Source organism: Dermacentor albipictus, chromosome 3, assembly GCF_038994185.2.
Source record: "Dermacentor albipictus isolate Rhodes 1998 colony chromosome 3, USDA_Dalb.pri_finalv2, whole genome shotgun sequence".
NCBI classification, from domain to species: domain Eukaryota; kingdom Metazoa; phylum Arthropoda; class Arachnida; order Ixodida; family Ixodidae; genus Dermacentor; species Dermacentor albipictus.
In genome coordinates this window covers 133,754,033-133,766,539 of record NC_091823.1, presented here as the reverse complement: position 1 = coordinate 133,766,539, position 12,507 = coordinate 133,754,033, and the positions used below count along the sequence as shown (strand labels likewise).

The window sequence follows — 12,507 nt, the reverse complement described above, 5'->3', positions numbered from 1 at the left end:
TTAAAGGCCTAGTACAGTACCGCGCCTAAGCCATCTGGTCCCGGTGATTTGCCATTATTTAAATGATCAGTCGCATTCTTAACTTCCTCCCCTGTTATGGGCACTTCTAATACTTCCTTAGTTTCATCATCTAATGTTGGCATCAATGAAATAAATCATTTTTAAATCTGTCGGTATCAATTTGGCTACGAGAAAACAATGCTTTGTGATATACCAAAAAAAGAACTTGCTATTGTTTCATTGCTGGTAGACCGTGACCATTATTTTCTATTTGTGTTATTACATTTAGGGAAGTATATTTATTTTCAACTCCCAAGGCACGTTTTGTTGGCATTATTCCTGTGCACCAATTTTAGGCTCTCGCTCGAACCAATGCTTCCTTGTATGGACCGCTCTTGGTCTACCAGCTCAAGTTTTTGCTTTATGCTTTCTATATCTTTTAAGAAGTGACCCGGTTGTATACTTTCCGCTTAAAATAATTGCTTCAGATTCCATCTAAGACGGGACTCGAGTTCTCTTATCGCGTGACCCAAAGCACTGGCCCTTTCAAGTGCTTTTAATTTATTTGTTTCCTTAGAAACTTCCCATTTATGTCCGCAGCTATGTTTTGAGTTGTTTTACCTATAGTCTTGAGAAACTGCTTACAAAACTAGTCGTCTTTCAGAAAGTTTCCATTAAATTTCCAGAGATCCCAGGAAAATTGTTTGTTATTCCTTCTTTCTTTTCCAACACGTAAGGTAACCAAACAATGATCAGTAAACGCAACAGGCGTGACTCGATAATCTCGACACGAATGAATTAGTTCAGCCGACACGTAAACTCTGTCAAGTCTAGCATGGCTCGCATCCTGAAAGTGGGTAAAGGTGACCACATTTCCACCGAAAAGACATTCACTACGTGTTCTAGGTGAAATTATGGAATCATATAATTCAAAACAGCAGTACTCTCATCATTGTGTTTCCGACTTGTTTGGTCGCGTTCTGCCCAGAAACAATTGAAATCTCCCGCCAGGATTACTCTATGCTCGTATTTCAAGTAGGTCTCAATTTCTTTAAGGAGAAATATTTCGCTGTTGAGCCTTAGATGGTGCATAAAAACAAATTACTCGCCAATTTTCTGTTAACAAAGAAAAGTCAGATAGAATGAAACGGCCTGACTCACAGGTTGTCACTGACTTCACTACAGCACCAAGGCTCTGCCGAATTAACAAAATACACCCTGAAGACCCCCCGCATGAGCAGCACATAGGTTATAGCGTCTCGCGAAATGACGCACCAGACGCTCTGTCTGTTCCTCTCTCCACTTTGGTCTCCTGAATGGCTACAATATCAAAATCGTGCTCCCTTCCGAAGCGGTAAACTTGGTTTTGCTGCCTCGTGGTACTAAGCCCTCGGACGTTGAGTTTTGCAATATTTATAGACCTCTATAAGGACTCCATATTGGCGAGTGACACAAGACCGAGGCTACGGCGCTCCTCTCAGACCAAAGCCACCTAGAAAAAAATGTAAGGCCTCCGCATGCTGGTGTGACGTCACGCTAGTCGGATGGGCCGGACAGTCGACGCCGTCGGCGTCTCCGCGCCTAGGTTCGTAGCGCTTGCAGTGTGTCTCTTGGCGCGTCGCGGATACTAGGGCATGAGAAAATTAGTGCTGTCCTTAAAGTGACAGCAACCTATAAATTCAGATGCTTCGTTTCCAAAGCAAGACACGTATAGCTGACGCGAAAAATAAGGGGGAGCCGCTGGTTCACCGCAGTCAACACCACCATAGAAAGCAGCATTCTTTCATACCTTCCTTAGATTATACTTGATTGGCAACATTTTTGTTTTTTGTTGCGTGTATCGCAACACGACCTGCCTTATTGTGCTTGTGATGTTTGGTCGGGACTAAGACAAGCAAACTGCATGCTGCTTAGTCACTTCAACCTTAGACGGAAAGAAACGAAGAGGAAAACTGCATATTGAAGACACAGAATATACTTTATTCACAAATTAGAACAACTGCATTTAGAAAGAAGCATTTTAAATCTTCCATATACAATTATCATTCTCACTCTTGCACTGCGTAAAACAGTCCTCGCTAGACACACGAATATCGAGGTTAATTTTATTGTGAAAATTTTATCATTATAGGGTCACGTACAACTAATTCTCAAATAGAATAACCTTCCGTCTTTGGTACCATTTCTTGTGGTTATTTTATTTCCACCTGCCTTGTTTGCAGGCCTTATTGGTCTTCATAAAATACTGAGATAATGGTGAAAAGTAAGTGAAAAACGAGAGGCCTACTCTCAGTCCTAAATGAAAACATGCAATTAATGGATTGCGGTAGCATAGAGAGTTCGAATCATAAACAGGTAGCACAATGCACTCAAATAACATTTGAATTGGCCAAAATGCAGGGTTTAAATTTTGATAATGCAGGCAAATAAGTCCTAGCTACGCCACAGATTTCTTTTTACAAGGGTTCTGTCAACACAAACATACGTAGATGTTCAACAAAACAGAGCTTCATGAATAAAAATAAATAATGAGAAACATCTCAGGCTTTCAAGGTCTGCAATTTTCGGTAGTTCTTGGCGTTGCGTAATTTGTCGTTTTCTGTGCGGCACAAGTTGTTCAGCAGTGTATTCGCTGCAGCACTTACAACATGCCCCATTACTTCCTGTGCAGGATGACCGAAATCACACACATCGACATCCTCAAAGTCATGAAGGGTAGCGAACACAAGGCCGACAAGAGTATCTTTCTGCCTCGGAAGGCTGAAAAATCGTACGGCATGTTCTGGTGCCCTGAGCTTGTCCAATATAATTTCAATAAAGACTACAGCATTAACTACAACTGCTCGTGGAAACTTCAGGCCACCCTTGTCATCTTCGTGATTAATGCATTCTCAGGGTCATCTAGATCGACGTCTTGCATCACAAGGCTTTCACTGCAAGATGCGCATGTCAGCTTTTTTAGAGCTGCATGGGCACAATAGCCGGCAACATAGGTTAGTGCCGGTATCCTTTACGTTTTTTTCTCAATGCCGGAGTCGGTCACAGTGACTTGAAACTGCCCGTTTCCTGAATGTACACTTGTCTCCAACGTGTTCGCGCTCGGTGGTAGTAGAATGTCCAAATCTGGCAGGTCCAGAACCTTCTGCAAACGCAATTTGTTTTCAGATTCATATATCTGCCTTATAGACACGTGGTAATTGGTACCAGACAATTGCCGGTACTTTCCAAAGCGATCCTCTAAACTATCAGTTTGAAATTTACCCAAAAGAACATACTCGAAATGAAGCTCTTTGAGACAGTATATGGTAAGTTCGTGCAAGGGATGGGTAGTGTGGCTGAAAGCTATGTGCGTTTCACGTGTCAAGCGGCCATTGTCATGTTCGAGGCTTCTCCATTGATCAAGCCATTAAACTATTCTCTCTAAGAATTCTAGCTGAGGACATGACGATGAAACTATTGGACCTTGCAATTGATCTCGCAACCGCTGTCCTTTTCTTGGCGTCTTGACGTTAACAATATTCCACCAAGTCAAAATGGTGTCGACATATTGAGAGGTTTCCTTTGCATGCTGGTACGTTGCAGCACTGAGAGCAGCAACAGTAGATGAATTAAAAGTCTTTAAGGCCAGTTTAACGTTCTGCCATTCCATGTTTGAGGGGTTCAGTGCCTTCAAAGTGAGCGTTGGTGCTAGCTTCAAGAGCTCATGCTTTTCAGCTTCGTGCAGCTGGCATAATACCTTGAAAGATGCTGTAAGTATTTTTGGTTCAGCCTCATCACTCTTCGGTTCAGGAAAGTACATGCATTTGCCAATGTTTCTTTGATTCAGCCAGTTATTTCTTATACACTTTAGTATGGGAACTGGGTCCACCACAAAAACAGGGGTCGTGATGGGTCAGCAGGATGCTGGTAAACAATGCTGACACTTGCCGGCTTAGCGAAGTAGGACATGGCTTTTCTGTTTATGGAGTTATTGTCCGAGATCACTGCGATTATTCTAAAACCAGATGCCTCTAGATCAAGAACAATCTTCCGAAGGAAGTCGTGCAGCACCTTAGCATCGATTTGTGCCACAGGAAGGATGTGTGCAACATCTTTGAAGAAAGCAGGCTCTGTATCATAAGTACGTGGGCAGTTTTTGCTGCAGTCGATGAATTTACCGCAGCACCAGTAAGCAACCCAGCCTTGTAATCAAAAAATGATTGAAGGTGAATCTCATCAATCATTAACGTTACAGTCTTTTCATGCTCTTTATATGTGCTTGCAATACGCTTTGCATAGGAAAGAAAGCTACATTCTTGCTGCTCCGTTTCAGGGCGTACATCGTACGATGAACACAGTCTTCTGATCGCATCAGGATGCGGCATCTTAAGCTTCATCGAACTTCTCAGGAATCTATATGCATGAGGTGAAATTGTGAGCAAAAAGGCTAGCAAAAACCAACAAATCGGGGGGATATCGGCCAGCATCATTCAAAACAAGATCAACTTGACTCTTCAAGAATTTAAGCACTTCCAAATGCCATTCTTGCAACTCGCATGAGAAATGCTTTCCACTTACTTCCTCTAGCAATGTCGAAACCAGTGTCAGTAGACGACGGGCCTTTTCAGAACGCCCAGTGCTGATATCCTTATGTGTCTGTTCGATCATGTGTAACACACTTTTCAAATCTCTCAAGTCGCACAGCTTTTCAGGAACTAACACATCACCACACTTCCTCACACGCGTTTCACCAAAAAATACTTCGACGCGCAGGTCTGTGGACACGATCACCGAAGTACGGAATGCAGGAGCAGATTGAAGTGACAAGTCCAAAAAGAAAACCTTGGAGCCCTTGTTCAAAACTGTCCAGAAGTCCGAACACTGAAAGCTTGGCAAGGCCTTCAGCAAGTCCGCAAAGCTACCAACCAGATTTTTGGCGTCCTCTTCTCCTTGGGTTTGCTGAGAAAGCATTAATGCTTTTTGCAAATATGTGGCTTCCAAGCGCACTCTTTTGGCAGCTGGCGCTCCTCGAACGCACACTTGCGGACGCGATAAATAGGCAGGGCAAATGGGAAACAAGGTCGGAACTGCAGTTTTCTTCAGACGGATGTTTTTCATGGCAACTTCGACCACTTTTCCTTTCTTGACGTCTGTGTAAGATGTCGTCTTCAAGTAATCCGATGGGAAGAAATGCTTTTCACAGAGCTGCAATAAAGAAAAAACAGCCGTTACAGGTATGAAGCTCGACGAAAATGTTGAATTTACAAGCGCGTCGACAGGTGCAGAGACCCATCTATTGTGCACGCATGCACGAATGCATTGCGCACTATGCTAACGAAAGCTATTCGTCTGGAAACCCAGAATAACAATAGAGGGAAGAAATACTTACCACTGTGTACTTCATTGGCGAGACGTCCTTCCGAGGAACTGCTCTCGGCCATGCTTCCCGAGTGGCTCGGTCAGATGGGAACTTGTGCACTCGGACACTTTGTCCTCCGTCATAATTGGACTTGAAGTTTGGTGCGCAACAGCCAGGCATCGTTGCGCTTCCGTGTACGACGAACCACGTACAATCAAAGAAAAGCAACCGCGTTTACGGTGCAGCATGCCCCACCAAAGCCACCAAGCAAATGCTCCACGCGTTGCCGCTCTAGCGTTGCAGCCACGGAGAAAATTTGTTTTCAGAACGCACGCCGCGTTCTAGAAACGCAGCGCTCCCCCATCAACCGCTACCATCCGGCTCTTGTGACGTATTGACAGGGGAGAGGAGGTGATGCGGAGGCCTTACATTTTTTTCTAGGTGGCTTTGCTCAGACACGTTGCCTTGTAGCATCACACAGTCCAGTAGACGCTCAGGGCGTCGGCTTGCCGCCGCCGCGTGTAAGCGACGCCGACCGCTGGTGGTCGGCCACACGAGGCTTCTATGAGAAGCATACTAGCCGCACAACCACGCTCTTCCTTGCTGCGCCGCGTGCGGCCGCGTAGCTACCATATGACGGCATAACAGCTGCAAAAGCGGAGGCTCAACTCGTGCGCTCGCTTGCGGCCGCGTAGCTACATAGCCGGGTCTCAGCTCGTGCGCTCGCCTGCATGAGTTGTTTCTTCGTCTAGCCGAACCAAATATAGCCAAGCAACAGCAGTTCACCAGGCTAAACAGTTGTTCAACTAAAGCCTCTCCGTTGCTCGTAGGCGCATGTCTTGAGACGCCCTGCTTGCATTTTTGAGCCGGCGCTTCCTAGGTGTTGACCCGGAGTCCATTGCATAACTGTCCGTCCGTCAAATCACCGTCTTCTAGCGTCGCGACGGCTTCGCTTACTGCGGTCGTGAGTTCAGCTGTTTTCTCACTAGTCCCGGACACATTTACTGGCAGCTGCTTCCCTAAAAAGTGGGCTTCAGATGGGCACACTGCAAAACTTTCTTCCTCTTAGTACTTTCATATCGAAGCGTCTGCCGCAGGGGCGTCTCCTGCCCAAGCGTCTGCAGCCCTCTTTTCATGCGAACCTGCATAGCTGGTGGACGCTACCACTGTGGCCGCGTCAATAGTAGACGCCTCCATCCCAGCCACGCTCTCCGCTTCCTCTTCGTCCATGATCATCTTGCTCCGGTCTACTTCACCGCCTGCACTTGCAACTCTGATAGTGATGACAGTGATCTAAAGAAAGGAAAGACGCTTGATTCAGCAAACTGTAAGGGAGCACGGCGAAGCGTCGTCAGGGGAGAGGGAGTGGGAAGTGAAAGATGATAGAGAAAGAAGGAGGATATGGAGACTCCACTATGCGTGACAGGTCGCAGTCCTCGGTAATGTTGCCAGCGTTGTAGCGGGCGCATAAAGGGTGTCTATTCCCGTGGAACGTTTAAACTCAAGCAAGCTTCCCAGCGCAGGGAGCTGGGGACACACCGGGAACAGCAGGTCAGTCTCTGTGGCCGCTGGAAGGCCGTGGCGTCTGTAGGTGTTGATCACTGTGGAGCGTTCCTCCGCCAAGGATGTGCAGGCACATAGAAGGTGCTCCAGAGTCTCGGGGTCCCCGCACCTCTTGCATGCAGGTGACATGGCGCGGTCCTTGGCGTACAGCCGAGCCGCAGTCCAGGTGCAACCAGTCCCCAAGCACAGGAGTGTGGAACGGTCTGTTCTGGAGAGGCCGTTCTTTGGAAGCTGCTTGAGGGCCCTGCCATTAGCCACTCGGGGGTCCGGGTGAATGGAGGTGAGCAGGCACCGTAGCCGATGTCTCGTATAGTCCAAAGCCGCTGCCGCTCTGGTAACCGGGACTACATCATGATGGGCAGCTTTGCTACTTTGGCGTACGAGAGAGTATATTTAGACTGCTCGTGCCCGAACCCTCGCGAAGCTGCGTAGCTGGGCGCTCGGCATTCACGTAGGATATGTCCCGTATTGTGACAACGAAAGTATAACGGGGAACGTCCAGGCACAACCACTAGCGCAGTGCCGCTACCAAGACGCATCTGATGTGGGATGTGGTCTGGTGTGGCACCCCCGCGCAGCAAAAGACGCACTAGCTGAGCCGTTCACTCGGTGCCCTTAAAGTCCTCGTCCTTCCACCGACCACTGATGACTTCCTTAACCTCACCATGCTCTCGGAAGGCTCATCGAATGGTCTCAGAAGTGACGTCGAACGCGACGCAGTGTAGCCTAATCCTGAGCGCTTGCCGCACTGGATCAATGACGAGGCATGGCCGGTTCTTCACCACTAGTGGTCCGGCGTCTAGCGGCGTCTGCTTTGCCTCATCTGTCTTCATGTTTAGCAGCCAGACGTGTGATATTTGGTATGCACCAATTCCAACTACCCGCGGAATTACTCCAGCATCCTTCAGGGGCTTCTGGAAGTTGTCGATTTTATAAGGGCCTCCAGTGACGTCGCAGTGCAATACAACTGCACGCCTTTGTCCTTCACCCGTTTGTAACGGAGACAAGATGACACGGTAATCCTTCGGCAACGAAAAACACGGGGCACCACGGCCAATACCGGCCACTTTCACAGCTCTCGAGGAGCCCTCCATTCTGCGTCCGTACTGCACGGCGTACAGAAGCAGAATGACTGGGCCATGTCGCGTGCGAGAAAATGCCCTACAGACGCGATCAAGCATGCAGGGTCGCAGATACACAAGTACAGGTATGAGGCAGCAAAGAGAAGATTTGAGGAATTGAACTTGACTGAAAAACTTTATTATGGTCCTGCAGGACGCGCTTAGCGCGTAGCGGGCGTCTCTCACGTAGGGGGCCGAGAGGGAGTGCCTCGCGGTCGATTCAAGGGCCTCCTGGGCGGCCCATAGCCGATAGGCGAGTAGTGAGCTTCTGAGGCATTCTAATTGTCTGAGGTAGAGTCAGGAAGAGCTTTTCTACAATCTCAGAGCTTGTGAGCGAATGTTACCGTGTCTCCTCATAAGGTGCACGTTTCGCTGGGGTTCCCATTGGCATAAAAAATGCGTAGTTTCGCGTGCTTTCGTTACATGTACGTCTCTAGTAAGCGTAGTGTTAGTGCCTGCCGCCTATTAAGTTTGGGGTGTGGTGGCGAAAAGATGCGGCGCCCCAAGTAGAAGTTTTCTGTAATTTTGCTCTACGTAATGAGCGCGTCCTGGTTGTCCTCTACCTCGACGAGATGGGGTAGCCCGTGGAAGGCGCGGTCGATAAGCGCGAACGCTGCGTCGTGAGCGATCTCGTTGAGGTTGGCCAGGGCGCCCGGCAACCGACCGAGGTAGGCGGGGAGCCAGATGACAGTGCGGCGTTTGGGGGAGGCTGGGATCCGCGCTGCGGATAAAGCGTAACGCCTGGTCAGAGACGACGCCACGTTCAAAGGCTTTTGTGGCCGGTCTGGAATCGCTGAAGATAACTTCCCGTTTGCCGTCGAGGGTAGCGAGGGCTATGGCTACTTGTTCCACTACCTTGAGGTCTCGGGTGAGGATCGTGGCTGAGTTGAGGGTCTACTGCGTGGATGAGACCGCGACCGTGGAGAAGGCTTGGTTTTTTGTGGTAGGCGGTGGCGTCCACGAATGTGACTTGTCCGGTTTCATGTCTATGCGCCTGAGAAGGGCCGTCTCTGTTGTGGCTAGCATGTACGTTTGGCGAAATAGGTGCGATCGTGATGAAGTCTAGAATCTCCCGGGGAACTGGGGTCCACTACGGTGGATGCCTGGCCGTCGAGGAGAAGAGGCCGAGCTCGCGGAGAATGTGGTATCGTACTCACTACCTTGGTGGTCGTGAGTCGGATAACCTTCGTTTGCGCCAAAGCCTCTGCGATCTCTTCTAGCATGTCGTGCATGCCGAGCTCGATGCGTTTGTGCGTGGAAGTGTTGGTCGGAAGGCCGAGGGCCCGTTTCGCTACCTTTTAAATGAGAGCGTTGAGTTTACTGCGCACAGCGCGTAGCCAACTGTGCATGACAGCGACGTAGGGGAAGTGGCAGAGAACAAACGCGTGTACGAGGTGCAACAGGTTGTCTTCTTTGAGGCCGCGGTGACAGTTAGCCACTCTGCGTACGAGTCGCATTGTGTTCTCCGTCTTGGTCGTGAGCTGCTGCACCGATTGGCCATTGGTTCCGAGGGAAGCTTATGCTGAACAGAAATTTAAGGAGATTTATACAAGAATGCTAGAAAACGTATGTGTTGTGTACCTGAATAAATGCAGTGGGCTAGGTGACAATGTCACCGCAGCATTTAATAGGGGTTGCCAATAAAGCATCGCCATCACCATCACGAGCATCATATCGTGCCAATTGTCAACCTAAGCTGGCTAGATGAGTTTGATGACAATGTCACCGCCACGTTTGAAGCGAATGTAATGCATTATCATCATCATCATCATCATTGTATCGTGCCGCTTTCCTAGCGATGTGAGATGCACACCGCCCAGCGTCTATCTATCTGGCCTTTGCATTGCACTTGTATATTGTTACACAAGTTCGGACGCCATGTAGTGGTTGTATAAGCACACTCTAAAAACAGCTGCTCCCTATGTGGCGTATACTTGGCGCGCAACAACAACCTCCATCTGTCTTACTTGCGTTTCCTTTCTTGAAAACGCCGTGCTCCTTACTTTCCTGTCGAGAATGCCCTGCCATGTTGATAACGCGCATGCCGTTTGTGACTTGGAAGTACCGGGCTCGTAGCGTTAAAGAAAGAAAATGCGGGCAAAACAGATGACGAATATTGTTGCCTGGCTAATGTACACCCCATATGGTGCAATTTGTTTAGAGTGTACTGGTAGAAGGTAGATGGGAGGGGGGGAGAGAAGTCTTGAGGACGAAAAAGAAGATGATGGAGACGTATAAATAATATTGTAATCAAAAAGATGTGTGACATACTGTTACAATCGGCCAGCGGGGGTAGTGACCTTCTAGCATCTCCTGCACTGCTGTGACGAATCGCTTTGTGAAGCTAACAATGCGACCCCTTGGAGAGACCTGTGGCAACTACAAGGCGTGACGCGTTGTGGGGATTGAGTTTTGTTGTTGGTTCACTGTCGCCGTCACGGGCGACTGGAGCAAGAAAATGCTGCAAAAAGGTGTTCGGCGTTTCCTCACGGATTCCGGTAACCGCCACGGTCATTTGACAGACACTCCATCTAATTGCTGGGTCGTCCCAGGAACCAAGACGCGCCACTTTGTGTCAAGCGTGACAATCCCTGCCTACAAAGCGCCCCTCATTTCTGTGTGTTCAGCGAACAAAGGTGCGGGAGTGATGGTGTGCACCCTCGCCCTCAACGGCGAATCCTTCTGCGACTTTGAACGCTCCAATTGGACGAACTTGGGACGGCAGATTTCTCTGTCCTAGGGATCTATCTACGGAGTACAGAGCGAATTTAAGCACTCCTTCTCGGCTCCAACGTGCACTTCAATTCAGTTGTTCTAGGCTGTTGAGACGCAACGTTCTCTACACCTTGTCGGGATATTGTAAATAAACCCAGTACTCCTCGTTCTCAATGACAACACGTTGCCCCCTCCAACAACGCCCTTAGCGTGGATATGGCGGACGACAGCATAGGCCAGCTACCCCTTCCGGAATGCCCTCCCAAACTCTTACAACTGGCTGGCAGGGGTGAGACGGACTTGGCGGTCTGCGGTGATTGCTTCAGTCGGATGATCGCATGGGCCAGATAACCATTCTGATAAGTCCAACGCCAGCCCTTATAACACCTGATTAATTCAAGCAGGCTAGGTAGCTCTTTGTCACCAGTCCCAGGTCAAATGGAATGTCATTCATTCATCATCATCATCATCATCATCATTAGCATTGTAATGTGCCATTTTACAGCCATAGGGACATGCGCCCCGCGAAGCACGATACGTACAAACTTTGCATTGTGCTTCCGTTATACTCCTCCTGGTGTCCTGACATGTAGCAGTTGCATATAGCAGTTCCATGCTGCATACCGCTGGACCTGGTTAAATCAAGCAGGTTAGATGTCTATTTATCACCGCTCCGTTTCCATGTGGATTCCAATAAACCACCAGTATCATTATAAACAACAACAGCAAGGTACCGTGTCCCGGGTCAACGGATGTGACATGGCGTCATGTAATCTCGACACCTCTCTTTGTTCTTTGGTACAGGTTGTGGCTCCTGGACGGAAGATGCCCGCCGCTGCTGAAGAAGGGAATCGTGAAGCTACGTGCGCGGCTGCAGCCACGGGACATCGGACTCAGCAGATCGCCGTGCAAAGAGTGCGGTTAGTAGCAACACAACCGCAGCTCGCCTGTCGATGCCGGGAGGATAGTTGAGATTGTTGTCGTGAAAACGACGCACAGAGACTTCGTGGTGGACTATGCAATGCGTGGTGCCGAAAATGGGGCTTTTGTGGAGCCACACCGCCAGCTTACGTTGTGACTGTGCTGCGTGTGCCACGCATATCTGTGACCTTTCTGTGGGGCTGCTTGTTTTTTGTGATCACGCAGCTGTTTGCATTTTAGTTGACCTAAAATGTGCGAATGTGCTTTACATCGCCATGGTTTTGAGTGGCATTATTTTGTAAGGCTTTCATAGTTTATTTAGTTTGCCTCTATAAGGTTTCTGAGATCAGACGTGTTGAAATAACTACATGAGTTTCTGAATAAATTTCGGCTTGAACTCCGCACCTTTCTGGTTTATTTCTTTTCGTTGTCCCAGTCTGTCTCGTGCTGTTTAAACAATAAAAAATAACCAAACATCGTTTTCTCTCGCTCGGCCTCAAGCTGTGGCCCCCAAATACAGCTGAGAGCCTAACCCGTTAGCGATCCAGCTACCGCAATTATTTTTTTCCTTCTTCATTAAAATGCTGCCTTCAAAGCAGGGAGGATAGCGCTCACATGACCATCGCATACGAAAAAGACACGCTAGAAACATCGTGTATTCAAAAGCCAAGAGAAGGATCGTAATTGCGTCAGACACGCTGAAATGTCTGGCACTGAAAGGCACTCAGAAATTTGCTTGAAAGTGTTGCGAACGTTTCGCACTTGAACAGCTTTTTTTATAGATGCGGCTGCTTACCAAGAAGCTCCTTTGAATATTATATATAAAACTAGTTCTTGAACACCCCACCA

At 48.4% G+C, this 12,507-nt stretch overlaps 1 long non-coding RNA gene across 1 annotated transcript; it reads left to right on the top strand.

Moving 5' to 3' along the window:
• The first annotated feature begins 6,425 nt into the window (after positions 1-6,425).
• Positions 6,426-12,062, top strand: LOC135904958 (uncharacterized). The gene is made up of 3 exons (XR_010565267.1): positions 6,426-6,889; positions 7,024-7,181; positions 11,542-12,062. It is a non-coding gene; the product is annotated as an uncharacterized lncRNA (long non-coding RNA).
• The last annotated feature ends 445 nt before the right edge of the window (positions 12,063-12,507 follow it).